At 45.5% G+C, this 15,890-nt stretch overlaps 2 pseudogenes; both read right to left on the bottom strand.

Annotated features, from left to right (window-relative positions):
* Positions 1 to 3,577: 3,577 nt before the first annotated feature.
* LOC142681802 (U2 spliceosomal RNA) lies at positions 3,578 to 3,798 on the bottom strand (annotated as a pseudogene).
* A 6,579-nt stretch (positions 3,799 to 10,377) lies between these two features.
* On the bottom strand, positions 10,378 to 10,597 carry LOC142681791 (U2 spliceosomal RNA; annotated as a pseudogene).
* Positions 10,598 to 15,890: the final 5,293 nt, after the last annotated feature.

The following is a 15,890-nucleotide window of genomic DNA, read 5'->3' as shown; positions in this document are numbered from 1 at the left end:
TACTTGTAGCACTGGTAAGCCGGCGTTCCCCCCTCAGGATACAGTTAAAATCACCTGCGAGGATAAAAGGCTCAGTTGTATTAATAAAAAGAGGTAACATTTCTAGCATCTCTGCTCTCTCATTTTTGTCAGGTGAGCCGTAAAAATGTAAAAACTGCCATTTTACGCCGTCAATAAAAGCTTTAACCAATAAAATACGTCCTGGAAGAATCTCTTGGATAAAATCAATAAAAACGTTTCCCTTAAAAAGAATGGCGACCCCTGCTGATCTGGACTCGTTAGATCCAGACCAGACTGATGGACCATACTTCCAATCCTCTTTGTATTTATGGTACTTCATTGCATGGGGAATGCCGCACTCCTGCAGGAAAAAAACAGAGGCTGCCAGGCCAGATAAAAAACTGAAGAGAGCAACCCTTCTGACTTTGGACTTGGCGCCCCTCACGTTGAGGGAGATCCCCTTTATTTCAGACATCGTGGAGATTTGATTGTGTTAGTCTTGATTTTAAAAAAATAAATAATCGTGTTACTTAAAATCAGACTTGGCCTCCACCAGCAATACCAGAAATCTCGCTTGAACTCAACTCCCCGCCCTCGTCTGACTCTTGCGAGAAAGGGGATGACTCAGGAGAGGAACTACCTTCAGTGAGCGTCGAGCCAACAGCCCTCATCTCGTATACAGGGAGCCCAGATTCACACAGCCTTACCTGGGTCTCTAACGGCTGACCATATAGGTCTGTATCGGGTGGGTCCCCCAAGGGCCCCGCCGCTCCCCCCTGAGGCCGTGCAGGCCGTGCAGGCCGTTCTAGAGGGGGAGGTTGCGCACATGGCGGGGTGTCGGTTGGCTCGGGGGGAACAGCGCCCACCCTCCTCACCAGTAACGACGAGGGGGTGGTCCTAGGAGGAGCCTCACTTTGCTTTACGGACGTATCCATTTGCTCCTCCCCTGTCACCCCCCTACCGGCACGCTCCTGTTTACCCTTTTTACGGGGACCCACTTTCAGCCAACCTTCCTCTTCAGACTCCGTATCTAGAGACCCAGGATTGGGAGCAGGCCCGGCATCCACTGAGCAACCAGCACTCTGGGATGCCTCAGTTATCTCACTGGCCTGCCCCTTCTCAGCCTTACGTTTGGCTTGGCGTTTTTCTTTCGCACTGGACTCCCTTCTCTCCTCTGAGGCTGTTGGCTGTGAGGTACCTGCTTTGGCTCCAACAGACCGTACTCTTGAAGCCCAGGTACCCCGCTGCTCCTTTGCAGCACTGGCTTGTTCCTCTCCCTGAGGGCGGGGCTGGTCCACTGGTGGAGCACGTGGGGGCACCCCGGGTTGCTCTTCTTCTCCGCTTCGGTACCTATGAGGACAAGAAAAATACAAGTGACCAGTTTTTTGACAAAAGTTGCATTTTTTTTCTTCTGTGCACTCCCTTATATTGTGCTCTTTGCTTCCACAGTTTCTGCAGGTGACATCGCAGTTAAAACTGGTATGTCCATAGGTACCGCAAGCCCTGCAGAAGTTTGGCATCCCTGAGAAGTAGAGGTCGCCATTCACATTTCCAATTTTAAAACGAGCCGGTGGTAATCTCGTTTCTTGGGTGGAGGGGTCCTTAATCAGCGTAACTAAAAACTTCCATTTGGCGGTCCACACTCCACACTCGTTCATCACTTTCCCCAGGAGTTTGACATTTTTGAAGTAGGCAGCTAGAAATGCTGCCACTTCCATATCTCTCACATATGGGGAATACATTTTAATCACCACGAGTTTGGTTATTTCAAATTCATGCTCTACTACCTTGACTCCCGCTGCTACGAGTTCACCTTGTTTCCTCTCAGCTCGGTCCATAGCATCACGGAGTATTCCTTCTCCCATGAAGGTGACATCGTAGATTCCTCGCTTCGGGTAGTCCTGGATAGCCAAGAGCTCGTTCTTGTGGACCGCCAGCAGATCTTCCAAAATGGCGTGGACTAAAAATTTAATACCACGGGGACCGCCTCCACCCTCTGCCACGATAAATCGTGCAGAATTCTTAAGCCGGGCGTACACCGGCACCGCATCGGGTTCGCCTGCCATTAGCGTGGCCAGGTCGAACCGCACAGCTTTCGCTGCGCCCCTTGTCTTACGGAGACCAAGGGGCTGGGGGGGATCGCAACTCGTTGCTCAGGACTAAGCCTCTCTCCCAAATAGCAGCACGGGGGTGAAGTCCAGGCGAACCTGGACGATCCCCCGAGGCCGAGAGAGAGGGTACCTGAGCACCTTCTGACCAAAAACCTCCTGTATAAATACACTTGGTCTTAGCCAAAAGGCCGAGAAGCGATAACCCGAACGGGCCGCGCGTTGACCGAGCCTGCCCAATACTGCTGTTCACCCCTTGCAGCGATTCAGCCTACTCCTAGGCAATTCCATGGGGCCCTGCAGGCTCACACACACTCACAGCTACTAAGCGGGAGGTGAATAAAGGCCGGAGAGGAAGCAAGACAGGATTTGCTTCTTTTGCTTGCACCACAATGCAGTGCTGAAAGAGGAGGAATCGACATAAAAACGCCTTCCTGGCAACGCCCAAATGCCCTCCTGCCGTGCAAACACTGGCAGCAGCAGCAGCAGCAGCAGTAAGTGCATGCCCACTGCCACCCCTTCTCCTTTCACACCTTGTATCAGCTTTAATCCAGTCCAGTGCTGCCTGCTGAGCAGCACTGACCAACACTGCCTGGGCCCAGGCTTTTATCTCTGAGGCCCCATTATGATGTCAGAAAGCTGGCTCTGGCTCCTGAGGTCTCCACTATGACACGTGCAAAGTTCCGTCTGAACTTTATATAAGACGGTGCGGCTCAGTCAGTCACTCAGTGTTGCCTGAGAGGGCAACACTGCAACAGCCGGCCCCCAGGCTGTCTTTTTTTTGCACAGCTAGTTGCCTCCAGGAGGCCACAAGAGGGAGACAAGGGACTGCAAAATGGAAAATAGGCATCCACCAACTTTACAGACAACTTGTTCTCCTTGCTCCTACAACCTCCATCCTTGCACAGTTTGTTATTCTTCCAGGTAACATAGTAACAAATCCAAATTGCTGCTCTCTTTGTAGGCAAGCAAGGGTTTGTTGCAACTGCAATTCTTACTTCTTCTTGAAATGTAGGGACCACAGTACATTCCATCACATCCATCTAGTGTACACAGGTAGGTCCATTGTGACGGGCGGGCGGGCGGGCTGGCTGCTTTAATGGCTGTTTGCTGTTCCCCTACTCCACTCCACTATTTGACTATGGTGCTGCATCAATCAGTGGCTGGCTCAGGTGCAGCTCTTTAACCTACCTAGGAGGGAGGGCGGAGAGAAGACAAGGAAGGTGAATGAGCTGTTCCAATGTGAAATGCCGGAAACACAGAAACACAGACGACACAAAACAAGAGGTGGCAATGTATTAATTAATTGCATTTAATAAATTAGCTCATTATCACACATGACTGTACAAATGCATTGTCCAACAGGTGTTGAAATAATGGGATTAAAAGGGGAGATCCCATCCGAAAGACAAAAACAATGGCAAACACAAAAAGCACTTTTGGAATCTGATTTTAGTAAACACATAAGGAAAGGGTGCACCGGTCCTGGAAATACTGCAATACCAGGTCAATGCGTGGAGTGGACAGAGCAAGCTCTATTTCCATCTCCCTGTTCTAAAAATCCATTTAATATATGGTCCCCAGATAGGGGACGTATCAGATATTAAACTGATAAGAACAGATTTTTTTTTCAGTTGGCTACCCCCTCGCGGGGGTGTCAATGATTTATTACTTAAAATTCAAAAAACATTTACAATAAATTACAGCTTTTTACAATGAATTACAGTAATAAAATCAATTTACATAAAAACACATAAAAGGGGACATGGTGGCAAATTCTTATATATTGGAGTTCCATTCTTTTACAAACCATTTATTTGAAAGGGTGGCATTTCTTTTTTTATCTAATAAATAATAAATGTACATCTCGCTAAAACAAAGACCTAAAACATCGTCAACAGATAAAACATCGTGCTTAAAAATCAGGATGTTCCTGGCCTTCCACAGAGCTTCTTTTACGCAGTTCATCGTCTTCCATGCAATAGTCTTTTGGTTCGCGGTTGGGCATCCAAAGAGTCCATATAAAATCATTTCATAACTCAAGTCCTTTAGGTCTGCCATCTTCTTCATTAGAGGGAATATCTTTATCCAAATTTGTTTTGTAAAATCGCAAGTCCAAAAAATATGACGCACGGTCTCCTCAGCCTGGCAGCCTTCCCTCGGACAGATGGCAGACCTCGCGAATCCTCTCCTGAATTGGAATGCCCGGCATGGAAGACATTGATGAACGCAGCTCCAGGCCAGGTCCATCTGTGTATTAAAAAGATAAAACACATTAACCATTTTGAAGATAAAAGCACAGCGTTCATTATTAAAATTTTCAATATTAGTGACGACTTCATTTCCTCTTATGTCTTTTATAAGTTTCTTACTGTTTTTCATGTCATTAAAATTTTTCCCTTTAAAATTAAACAAGGCCACTATTTTCTCTAAAATCACGTAATTTGCTGGTAGATTAAAAGCATAAGGTGAGGTTAAAACAATTTCAAACCACCCCATCCTTCGCATAAAAAACCCAGTATTAAAACGTAGAAAATAAGACCAATGATGTTGTTTAAAAAGAGAATTAAGACAGAAACAAAAGTACTTGATTAAAAGAAACCTATTAAAATCTGGAAAGTCTTTGCCACCCTTTGGTTTGATTTTCATTACCGTCTCACGTTTAAGTTTCTCCATTCTGGAACTCCAAAAGAAGGTAAAACAAGCTTTAGTAATTTTTCTTAATAAAACCGTGGGAGGAGGGAAAACCATGCTTAAGTATAAAAGCAAAGGTAAAATTATCATTTTAATTATTAAAATTTTTCCCTCCATGGTAAGCTTCCTCATGTTCCACATGCAGATTTTTTGGTTTACCTTCTGCGCCACCATGTCCCAACTGATAAAACCATTGTCGTACTCACTGAAGGAGACACCTAAAATTTTAATATTATCAGACACAGGAACCGGTATATCTCTAAGAGCCATGCTTCCTATGTTTAAAATATGACTCTTGCTGAAGTTTACCTTAAAACCGGAAGCACAGCAATAAAACTCGATTTGCCTAAGGGTTCTCTGAAGCGACAGGGCGTCCCTACATAAAACCGCCACATCATCCATGTACCCCACTGCTTTGGCCTCTACGCCGCCTCCCCCGGGCAGGGGGACTCCACGGATACACTTATCGCGGCGAATTGCGCATAACAGAGGCTCCAATGCACATATAAAAAGCAGTGGGGACAAGGGACACCCCTGCTTCACCCCAGAGTTTAAAAATATGTCCTGTGTCTTAAAACCATTCACTAAAATTTTGCTGGTGCATTCTCTGTAAAAGGCTTTAATAGATAATAAAAATCCTTCAGGTATACCCATACGTTCTAAAACCTTAAAAAGATAAAAATGAGAGACACGGTCGAACGCCTTCTCAAAGTCTATAGATAAAATGGCTAATTTACCTTTTCTAGACCTCGTGTCCTCAATCACGTCTTTTATCAGGTTAAGATTATCCCAGATGCTGCGGCCTGGCACCCCACACACCTGGTCAGAGTGTATAATGTGGGGTATTATGGCTTTTAATCTATTTGCACATATTTTAGCCATAATTTTATAGTCGCTATTTAGAAGGGTTATTGGTCTCCAATTCTTTAAAACTGCGATGTCACCCGTCTTATACAGCAGGGAGACCTCACCCTTCCGCCAGGACTTAGGCAGCATCTTGGAATTAAAAACATCAGAAAAAAGGTTAAAAAGATCCTCTTTTAAAATGTCATAAAATTTTACATAAAACTCACTGGGTATACCGTCCGGTCCGGGAACTTTCCCTGTTTTAAAACTCTTAACAGTTTCTAAAACCTCCTGCTCCGTCAGCTCCTGTAATAAAAAATTCTGGGAGACAGGGTCTAAAACAGTGGTAATCTCCTTCAGTGAGTCACGCATAAAATTATGATCCACAGTCTTAACATTAAAAAGGTCAGTGTAAAACTCATGAACTTTACTTAAAAGACCCTGTACATCTGACACCCCTTCTATATTTTTGATAATTGCCTTTTTGCTATTTATTTTCTTAAAAAAGTACCTGGAGCAGGTCTCGTTCTCCTCCACATGTTGTATTTTTGAACGGAATATAATCTCTTTACCTTTCTGCTCCAGGCACTGGGCTATCTCCTTTTTCAAATTGGTGATGTCATCTTTAACGTCTATGTCATGATCTTGCATTTTGTACAGGGTCTGCAGACGGGTATTGAGAATTTTAAAAAAAGCGTATTTCTCCTTGGCTTTCGCCACGCTTTTCTTAATAAAAAAATCTTTAATTTTCTTTTTCATTTTCTCCCACCATGCACTGATGGGAGTACGTGTGTCTCTTACCCGCCTGCTTCCTTGGTAAAATTCAATAAAATCTGCTAAAACCTGTGGATCGTCTAAAAGGGAAACATTCATCTTCCAGGACTTTTTACATACAATATTATTAAGATCATGCTTTACTTTAAAAGATAAAAGCCTGTGATCTGAAAACACATTGGTTAAAACTTCACAATTAAAAGGCAGTAAATTTTCAGAACAAAAGATAAAATCAATCCTGGAGCTACAGGTGACGTTGCTCCAGGTAACGCCGGCTTCCTCTGGACTGCTCCTGTTACATTCTTTGTATATGTCTTTTAATTTAAAATCAGTCACGATATCCTTGAGCAGTCCAGAGGTCTTGTCATAGTTCCTACTCGTACTGTTGGTAAGCCGGCGTTCTCCTCTCAGGATACAATTAAAATCACCTGCGAGGATAAAAGGCTCAGATGTGTTGATAAAAAGCGGTAAAATCTCCAGCATCCTCGCTCTTTCGTTCTTTTCTGGTGATCCGTAAAAATTTAAAAACTGCCACTTTACACCATCAATAAAAGCTTTAACCATTAAAATACGTCCTGGTAAGATTTCTTGAATAAAATCAATTAAAACGTTTCCCTTAAAAAGAATGGCGACCCCTGCTGATCTGGACTCGTTGGATCCAGACCAGACGGATGGACCATACTTCCAATCCTTTTTGTAATTTTCATATCTCATTGTATGGGGAATGCCGCACTCCTGCAGGAAAAATACAGAGGCTGCCAGGCAAGATAAAAAATTGAAGAGAGCAACCCTTCTCACTTTTGACTTGGCGCCCCTCACGTTGAGGGAGATTCCCATGAGCTCAGACATCGTGGAGAGTAAAAGCAAAATTCTGATTTTAAAATAATAAATAATAGGCGTACTTAAAATCAGATTTCTCCTCCACCAGCAATACCCGAAACCTCACTTGAACTCATGGCCCCGCCCTCATCCGACTCAACTGAAAAGAGGGACGAGGCAGGAGAAGAACTACTGTCGCTGAGAGCTGAGCCAGCAACACTCACCTCGTACACGGGGAGCCCAGACTCGCACAGCCTCACCTGGGTCTCTCTCGGTTGACCGACTGGGTCCACGTCTGGTGGGTCCCCCAAGGGCCCCGCCTCTCCCCCCTGGGCCCGTGAAGGCCGGTCTAGAGGGGGAGGTTGTGCGCATGGCGGGGTGTCCGATAATACGGAGGGAGCAGTGCCCGTCCTCCTCACCAGTCCAGGCGAGGAGGGGGTCCCAGGAGGAGCCACATCTTTCCGCACGGACGTATCCATCTGCTCCTCCCCTGTCTCCCTCCTACTGGCACGCTCTTGCTTCCCCTTTTTACGGGGACCCACCTGTACCCAGTTTTCTCCTTCCGAGTCGGTCTCTAGAGACCCAGGATTAGGAGCAGGCCCGGCACCGCCTGAGCAACCAGCCGTCTGGGATGCCACAGGTTCATCGATGGCCTGCTCCTTTTCTGCCTTCCTCTTGGCCTGCCGTTTTTCCTTGGCGCTGGGCTCATTTTTATCCCCTGAGGTCGCTGGCTGAGAGGCACCTGTTTTGGCTTCGGCTAGCCGTACTCTTGAAGCCCAGGTACCTCTCTGCTCTTTCGCCGCAACAGCTTGTTCTCCTCCTTGAGGACGGGACTGCTCTGCTGGTGGAGCACGTGGGGGCACCTCGGGTTGCTCATCTTCTTCGCCTCGGTACCTATGTGGACAAGCATAATAAAGATGACCAGTTTTTTGACAAAAATTGCATTTTTTCTCTTCTGTACATTCTCTCATTGTGTGTTGTTTACTTCCACAGTTCCTGCAGGTGACATCGCAGTTAAAACTGGTATGTCCATAGGTACCGCAGGCCCTGCAGAAGTTTGGCATTCCTGAGAAATAGAGGTCGCCATTCACATTCCCAAGTTTAAAACGAGCAGGTGGTAGCTTCGTTTCTTGGGTGGAGGGGTCCTTTATTAGCGTAACAATAAATTTCCATTTGACGGTCCACACACCGCACTCGTTCATAACTCTCCCCAGCAGCTTAACGTTCTTAAAGTATGCAGCAAGAAACGCAGCCACTTCCTGATCTTTCACGTATGGGGAATACATTTTAATCACTACGAGTTTGGTTACTTCAAAAGCGTGTTCAATTACCTGGACTCCCAAGGCCATGAGTTCACCTTGTTGCCTCTCAGCTTTTCCCATGGCATCACGGAGGATTCCTTCTCCCATAAAGGTCACATCGTACACTCCACGCCTTGGGTAGTCCTGGATCGCCAAAATCTCGTTCTTGTGGACCGCCAACCGCTTTTCCAAAATATCGTGGACAAGGAACTTGAGACCACGAGGACCGCCTCCACCCTCTGCCAAGATAAATCTTGCAGTATTCTTCAACCGGGCGTATACCGGCACCGCATCAGGTCCGCCTGCCATTTGCGTGGCCAGGTCGGTACCGCACAGCTTGCGCTGCGCCCTTTGGCTTTAAGGAGACACACCAAAGGGCTGGGGGGGGGATCGCAACTCGTTGCTCAGGACTAAGCCTCTCTCCCAAATAGCAGCACGGGGGTGAAGTCCAGGCGAACCTGGACGATCCCCCGAGGCCGAGAGAGAGGGTACCTGAGCACCTTCTGACCAAAAACCTCCTGTATAAATACACTTGGTCTTAGCCAAAAGGCCGAGAAGCGATAACCCGAACGGGCCGCGCGTTGACCGAGCCTGCCCAATACTGCTGTTCACCCCTTGCAGCGATTCAGCCTACTCCTAGGCAATTCCATGGGGCCCTGCAGGCTCACACACACTCACAGCTACTAAGCGGGAGGTGAATAAAGGCCGGAGAGGAAGCAAGACAGGATTTGCTTCTTTTGCTTGCACCACAATGCAGTGCTGAAAGAGGAGGAATCGACATAAAAACGCCTTCCTGGCAACGCCCAAATGCCCTCCTGCCGTGCAAACACTGGCAGCAGCAGCAGCAGCAGCAGCAGTAAGTGCATGCCCACTGCCACCCCTTCTCCTTTCACACCTTGTATCAGCTTTAATCCAGTCCAGTGCTGCCTGCTGAGCAGCACTGACCAACACTGCCTGGGCCCAGGCTTTTATCTCTGAGGCCCCATTATGATGTCAGAAAGCTGGCTCTGGCTCCTGAGGTCTCCACTATGACACGTGCAAAGTTCCGTCTGAACTTTATATAAGACGGTGCGGCTCAGTCAGTCACTCAGTGTTGCCTGAGAGGGCAACACTGCAACAGCCGGCCCCCAGGCTGTCTTTTTTTTGCACAGCTAGTTGCCTCCAGGAGGCCACAAGAGGGAGACAAGGGACTGCAAAATGGAAAATAGGCATCCACCAACTTTACAGACAACTTGTTCTCCTTGCTCCTACAACCTCCATCCTTGCACAGTTTGTTATTCTTCCAGGTAACATAGTAACAAATCCAAATTGCTGCTCTCTTTTTAGGCAAGCAAGGGTTTGTTGCAACTGCAATTCTTACTTCTTCTTGAAATGTAGGGACCACAGTACATTCCATCACATCCATCTAGTGTACACAGGTAGGTCCATTGTGACGGGCGGGCGGGCGGGCGGGCTGGCTGCTTTAATGGCTGTTTGCTGTTCCCCTACTCCACTCCACTATTTGACTATGGTGCTGCATCAATCAGTGGCTGGCTCAGGTGCAGCTCTTTAACCTACCTAGGAGGGAGGGCGGAGAGAAGACAAGGAAGGTGAATGAGCTGTTCCAATGTGAAATGCCGGAAACACAGAAACACAGACGACACAAAACAAGAGGTGGCAATGTATTAATTAATTGCATTTAATAAATTAGCTCATTATCACACATGACTGTACAAATTCATTGTCCAACAGGTGTTGAAATAATGGGATTAAAAGGGGAGATCCCATCCGAAAGACAAAAACAATGGCAAACACAAAAAGCACTTTTGGAATCTGATTTTAGTAAACACATAAGGAAAGGGTGCACCGGTCCTGGAAATACTGCAATACCAGGTCAATGCGTGGAGTGGACAGAGCAAGCTCTATTTCCATCTCCCTGTTCTAAAAATCCATTTAATATATGGTCCCCAGATAGGGGACGTATCAGATATTAAACTGATAAGAACAGATTTTTTTTAAGTTGGCTACCCCCTCGCGGGGGTGTCAATGATTTATTACTTAAAATTCAAAAAATATTTACAATGAATTACAGCTTTTTACAATGAATTACAGTAATAAAATCAATTTACATAAAAACACATAAAAAGGGGACATGGTGGCAAATTCTTATATATTGGAGTTCCATTCTTTTACAAACCATTTATTTGAAAGGGTGGCATTTCTTTTTTTATCTAATAAATAATAAATGTACATCTCGCTAAAACAAAGACCTAAAACATTGTCAACAGATAAAACATCGTGCTTAAAAATCAGGATGTTCCTGGCCTTCCACAGAGCTTCTTTTACGCAGTTCATCGTCTTCCATGCAATAGTCTTTTGGTTCGCGGTTGGGCATCCAAAGAGTCCATATAAAATCATTTCGTAAGTCAAGTCCTTTAGGTCTGCCATCTTCTTCATTAGAGGGAATATCTTTATCCAAATATGTTTAGTAAAATCGCAAGTCCAAAAAATATGACGCACGGTCTCCTCAGCCTGGCAGCCTTCCCTCGGACAGATGGCAGACCTCGCGAATCCTCTCCTGAATTGGAATGCCCGGCATGGAAGACATTGATGAACGCAGCTCCAGGCCAGGTCCATCTGTGTATTAAAAAGATAAAACACATTAACCATTTTGAAGATAAAAGCACAGCGTTCATTATTAAAATTTTCAATATTAGTGACGACTTCATTTCCTCTTATGTCTTTTATAAGTTTCTTACTGTTTATCATGTCATTAAAATTTTTCCCTTTAAAATTAAACAAGGCCACTATTTTCTCTAAAATCACGTAATTTGCTGGTAGATTAAAAGCATAAGGTGAGGTTAAAACAATTTCAAACCACCCCATCCTTCGCATAAAAAACCCAGTATTAAAACGTAGAAAATAAGACCAATGATGTTGTTTAAAAAGAGAATTAAGACAGAAACAAAAGTACTTGATTAAAAGAAACCTATTAAAATCTGGAAAGTCTTTGCCACCCTTTGGTTTGATTTTCATTACCGTCTCACGTTTAAGTTTCTCCATTCTGGAACTCCAAAAGAAGGTAAAACAAGCTTTAGTAATTTTTCTTAATAAAACCGTGGGAGGAGGGAAAACCATGCTTAAGTATAAAAGCAAAGGTAAAATTATCATTTTAATTATTAAAATTTTTCCCTCCATGGTAAGCTTCCTCATGTTCCACATGCATATTTTTTGATTTACCTTCTGCGCCACCATGTCCCAACTGATAAAACCATTGTCGTACCCACTGAAGGAGACACCTAAAATTTTAATATTATCAGACACAGGAACCGGTATATCTCTAAGAGCCATGCTTCCTATGTTTAAAATATGACTCTTGCTGAAGTTTACTTTAAAACCGGAAGCACAGCAATAAAACTCGATTTGCCTAAGGGTTCTCTGAAGCGACAGGGCGTCCCTACATAAAACCGCCACATCATCCATGTACCCCACTGCTTTGGCCTCTACGCCGCCTCCCCCGGGCAGGGGGACTCCACGGATACACTTATCGCGGCGAATTGCGCATAACAGAGGCTCCAATGCACATATAAAAAGCAGTGGGGACAAGGGACACCCCTGCTTCACCCCAGAGTTTAAAAATACGTCCTGTGTCTTAAAACCATTCACTAAAATTTTGCTGGTGCATTCTCTGTAAAAGGCTTTAATAGATAATAAAAATCCTTCAGGTATACCCATACGTTCTAAAACCTTAAAAAGATAAAAATGAGAGACACGGTCGAACGCCTTCTCAAAGTCTATAGATAAAATGGCTAATTTAACTTTTCTAGACCTCGTGTCCTCAATCACGTCTTTTATTAGGTTTAAATTATCCCAGATGCTGCGGCCTGGCACCCCACACACCTGGTCAGAGTGTATAATGTGGGGTATTATGGCTTTTAATCTATTTGCACATATTTTAGCCATAATTTTATAGTCGCTATTTAGAAGGGTTATTGGTCTCCAATTCTTTAAAACTGCGATGTCACCCGTCTTATACAGCAGGGAGACCTCACCCTTCCGCCAGGACTTAGGCAGCATCTTGGAATTAAAAACATCAGAAAAAAGGTTAAAAAGATCCTCTTTTAAAATGTCATAAAATTTTACATAAAACTCACTGGGTATACCGTCCGGTCCGGGAACTTTCCCTGTTTTAAAACTCTTAACAGTTTCTAAAACCTCCTGCTCCGTCAGCTCCTGTAATAAAAAATTCTGGGAGACAGGGTCTAAAACAGTAGTAATCTCCTTCAGTGAGTCACGCATAAAATTATGATCCACAGTCTTAACATTAAAAAGGTCAGTGTAAAACTCATGAACTTTACTTAAAAGACCCTGTACATCTGACACCCCTTCTATATTTTTGATAATTGCCTTTTTGTTATTTATTTTCTTAAAAAAGTACCTGGAGCAGGTCTCGTTCTCCTCCACATGTTGTATTTTTGAACGGAATATAATCTCTTTACCTTTCTGCTCCAGGCACTTGGCTATCTCCTTTTTCAAATTGGTGATGTCATCTTTAACGTCTATGTCATGATCTTGCATTTTGTACAGGGTCTGCAGACGGGTATTGAGAATTTTAAAAAAAGCGTATTTCTCTTTGGCTTTCGCCACGCTTTTCTTAATAAAAAAATCTTTTATTTTCTTTTTCATTTTCTCCCACCATGCACTGATGGGAGTACGTGTGTCTCTTACCCGCCTGCTTTCTTGGTAAAATTCAATAAAATCTGCTAAAACCTGTGGATCGTCTAAAAGGGAAACATTCATCTTCCAGGACTTTTTACATACAATATTATTAAGATCATGCTTTACTTTAAAAGATAAAAGCCTGTGATCTGAAAACACATTGGTTAAAACTTCACAATTAAAAGGCAGTAAATTTTCAGAACAAAAGATAAAATCAATCCTGGAGCTACAGGTGGCGTTGCTCCAGGTAACGCCGGCTTCCTCTGGACTGCTCCTGTTACATTCTTTGTATATGTCTTTTAATTTAAAATCAGTCACGATATCCTTGAGCAGTCCAGAGGTCTTGTCATAGTTCCTACTCGTACTGTTGGTAAGCCGGCGTTCTCCTCTCAGGATACAATTAAAATCACCTGCGAGGATAAAAGGCTCAGATGTGTTGATAAAAAGCGGTAAAATCTCCAGCATCCTCGCTCTTTCGTTCTTTTCTGGTGATCCGTAAAAATTTAAAAACTGCCACTTTACACCATCAATAAAAGCTTTAACCATTAAAATACGTCCTGGTAAGATTTCTTGAATAAAATCAATTAAAACGTTTCCCTTAAAAAGAATGGCGACCCCTGCTGATCTGGACTCGTTGGATCCAGACCAGACGGATGGACCATACTTCCAATCCTTTTTGTAATTTTCATATCTCATTGTATGGGGAATGCCGCACTCCTGCAGGAAAAATACAGAGGCTGCCAGGCAAGATAAAAAATTGAAGAGAGCAACCCTTCTCACTTTTGACTTGGCGCCCCTCACGTTGAGGGAGATTCCCATGAGCTCAGACATCGTGGAGAGTTAAAGCAAAATTCTGATTTTAAAATAATAAATAATAGGCGTACTTAAAATCAGATTGCTCCTCCACCAGCAATACCCGAAACCTCACTTGAACTCATGGCCCCGCCCTCATCCGACTCAACTGAAAAGAGGGACGAGGCAGGAGAAGAACTACTGTCGCTGAGAGCTGAGCCAGCAACACTCACCTCGTACACGGGGAGCCCAGACTCGCACAGCCTCACCTGGGTCTCTCTCGGTTGACCGACTGGGTCCATGTCTGGTGGGTCCCCCAAGGGCCCCGCCTCTCCCCCCTGGGCCCGTGAAGGCCGGTCTAGAGGGGGAGGTTGTGCGCATGGCGGGGTGTCCGATAATACGGAGGGAGCAGTGCCCGTCCTCCTCACCAGTGCAGGCGAGGAGGGGGTCCCAGGAGGAGCCACATCTTTCCGCACGGACGTATCCATCTGCTCCTCCCCTGTCTCCCTCCTACTGGCACGTTCTTGCTTCCCCTTTTTACGGGGACCCACCTGTACCCAGTCTTCTCCTTCCGAGTCGGTCTCTAGAGACCCAGGATTAGGAGCAGGCCCGGCACCGCCTGAGCAACCAGCCGTCTGGGATGCCACAGGTTCATCGATGGCCTGCTCCTTTTCTGCCTTCCTCTTGGCCTGCCGTTTTTCCTTGGCGCTGGGCTCATTTTTATCCCCTGAGGTCGCTGGCTGAGAGGCACCTGTTTTGGCTTCGGCTAGCCGTACTCTTGAAGCCCAGGTACCTCTCTGCTCTTTCGCCGCAACAGCTTGTTCTCCTCCTTGAGGACGGGACTGCTCTGCTGGTGGAGCACGTGGGGGCACCTCGGGTTGCTCATCTTCTTCGCCTCGGTACCTATGTGGACAAGCATAATAAAGATGACCAGTTTTTTGACAAAAATTGCATTTTTTCTCTTTTGTACATTCTCTCATTGTGTGTTGTTTACTTCCACAGTTCCTGCAGGTGACATCGCAGTTAAAACTGGTATGTCCATAGGTACCGCAGGCCCTGCAGAAGTTTGGCATTCCTGAGAAATAGAGGTCGCCATTCACATTCCCAAGTTTAAAACGAGCAGGTGGTAGCTTCGTTTCTTGGGTGGAGGGGTCCTTTATTAGCGTAACAATAAATTTCCATTTGACGGTCCACACACCGCACTCGTTCATAACTCTCCCCAGCAGCTTAACGTTCTTAAAGTATGCAGCAAGAAACGCCGCCACTTCCTGATCTTTCACGTATGGGGAATACATTTTAATCACTACGAGTTTGGTTACTTCAAAAGCGTGTTCAATTACCTGGACTCCCAAGGCCATGAGTTCACCTTGTTGCCTCTCAGCTTTTCCCATGGCATCACGGAGGATTCCTTCTCCCATAAAAGTCACGTCGTACACTCCACGCCTTGGGTAGTCCTGGATCGCCAAAATCTCGTTCTTGTGGACCGCCAACCGCTTTTCCAAAATATCGTGGACAAGGAACTTGAGACCACGAGGACCGCCTCCACCCTCTGCCAAGATAAATCTTGCAGTATTCCGCAACCGGGCGTATACCGGCACCGCATCAGGTCCGCCTGCCATTTGCGTGGCCAGGTCGGTACCGCACAGCTTGCGCTGCGCCCTTTGGGTTCCAGGAGACACACCAAAGGGCTGGGGGGGGATCGCAACTCGTTGCTCAGGACTAAGCCTCTCTCCCAAATAGCAGCACGGGGGTGAAGTCCAGGCGAACCTGGACGATCCCCCGAGGCCGAGAGAGAGGGTACCTGAGCACCTTCTGACTAAAAACCTCCTGTATAAATACACTTGGTCTTAGCCAAAAG

This window comes from Rhinoderma darwinii (genome assembly GCF_050947455.1).
Source record: "Rhinoderma darwinii isolate aRhiDar2 chromosome 2 unlocalized genomic scaffold, aRhiDar2.hap1 SUPER_2_unloc_6, whole genome shotgun sequence".
Classification (NCBI taxonomy): domain Eukaryota; kingdom Metazoa; phylum Chordata; class Amphibia; order Anura; family Rhinodermatidae; genus Rhinoderma; species Rhinoderma darwinii.
Note: the sequence above shows the minus strand (reverse complement) of the source record. Positions and strands in the feature narration are given on the sequence as shown.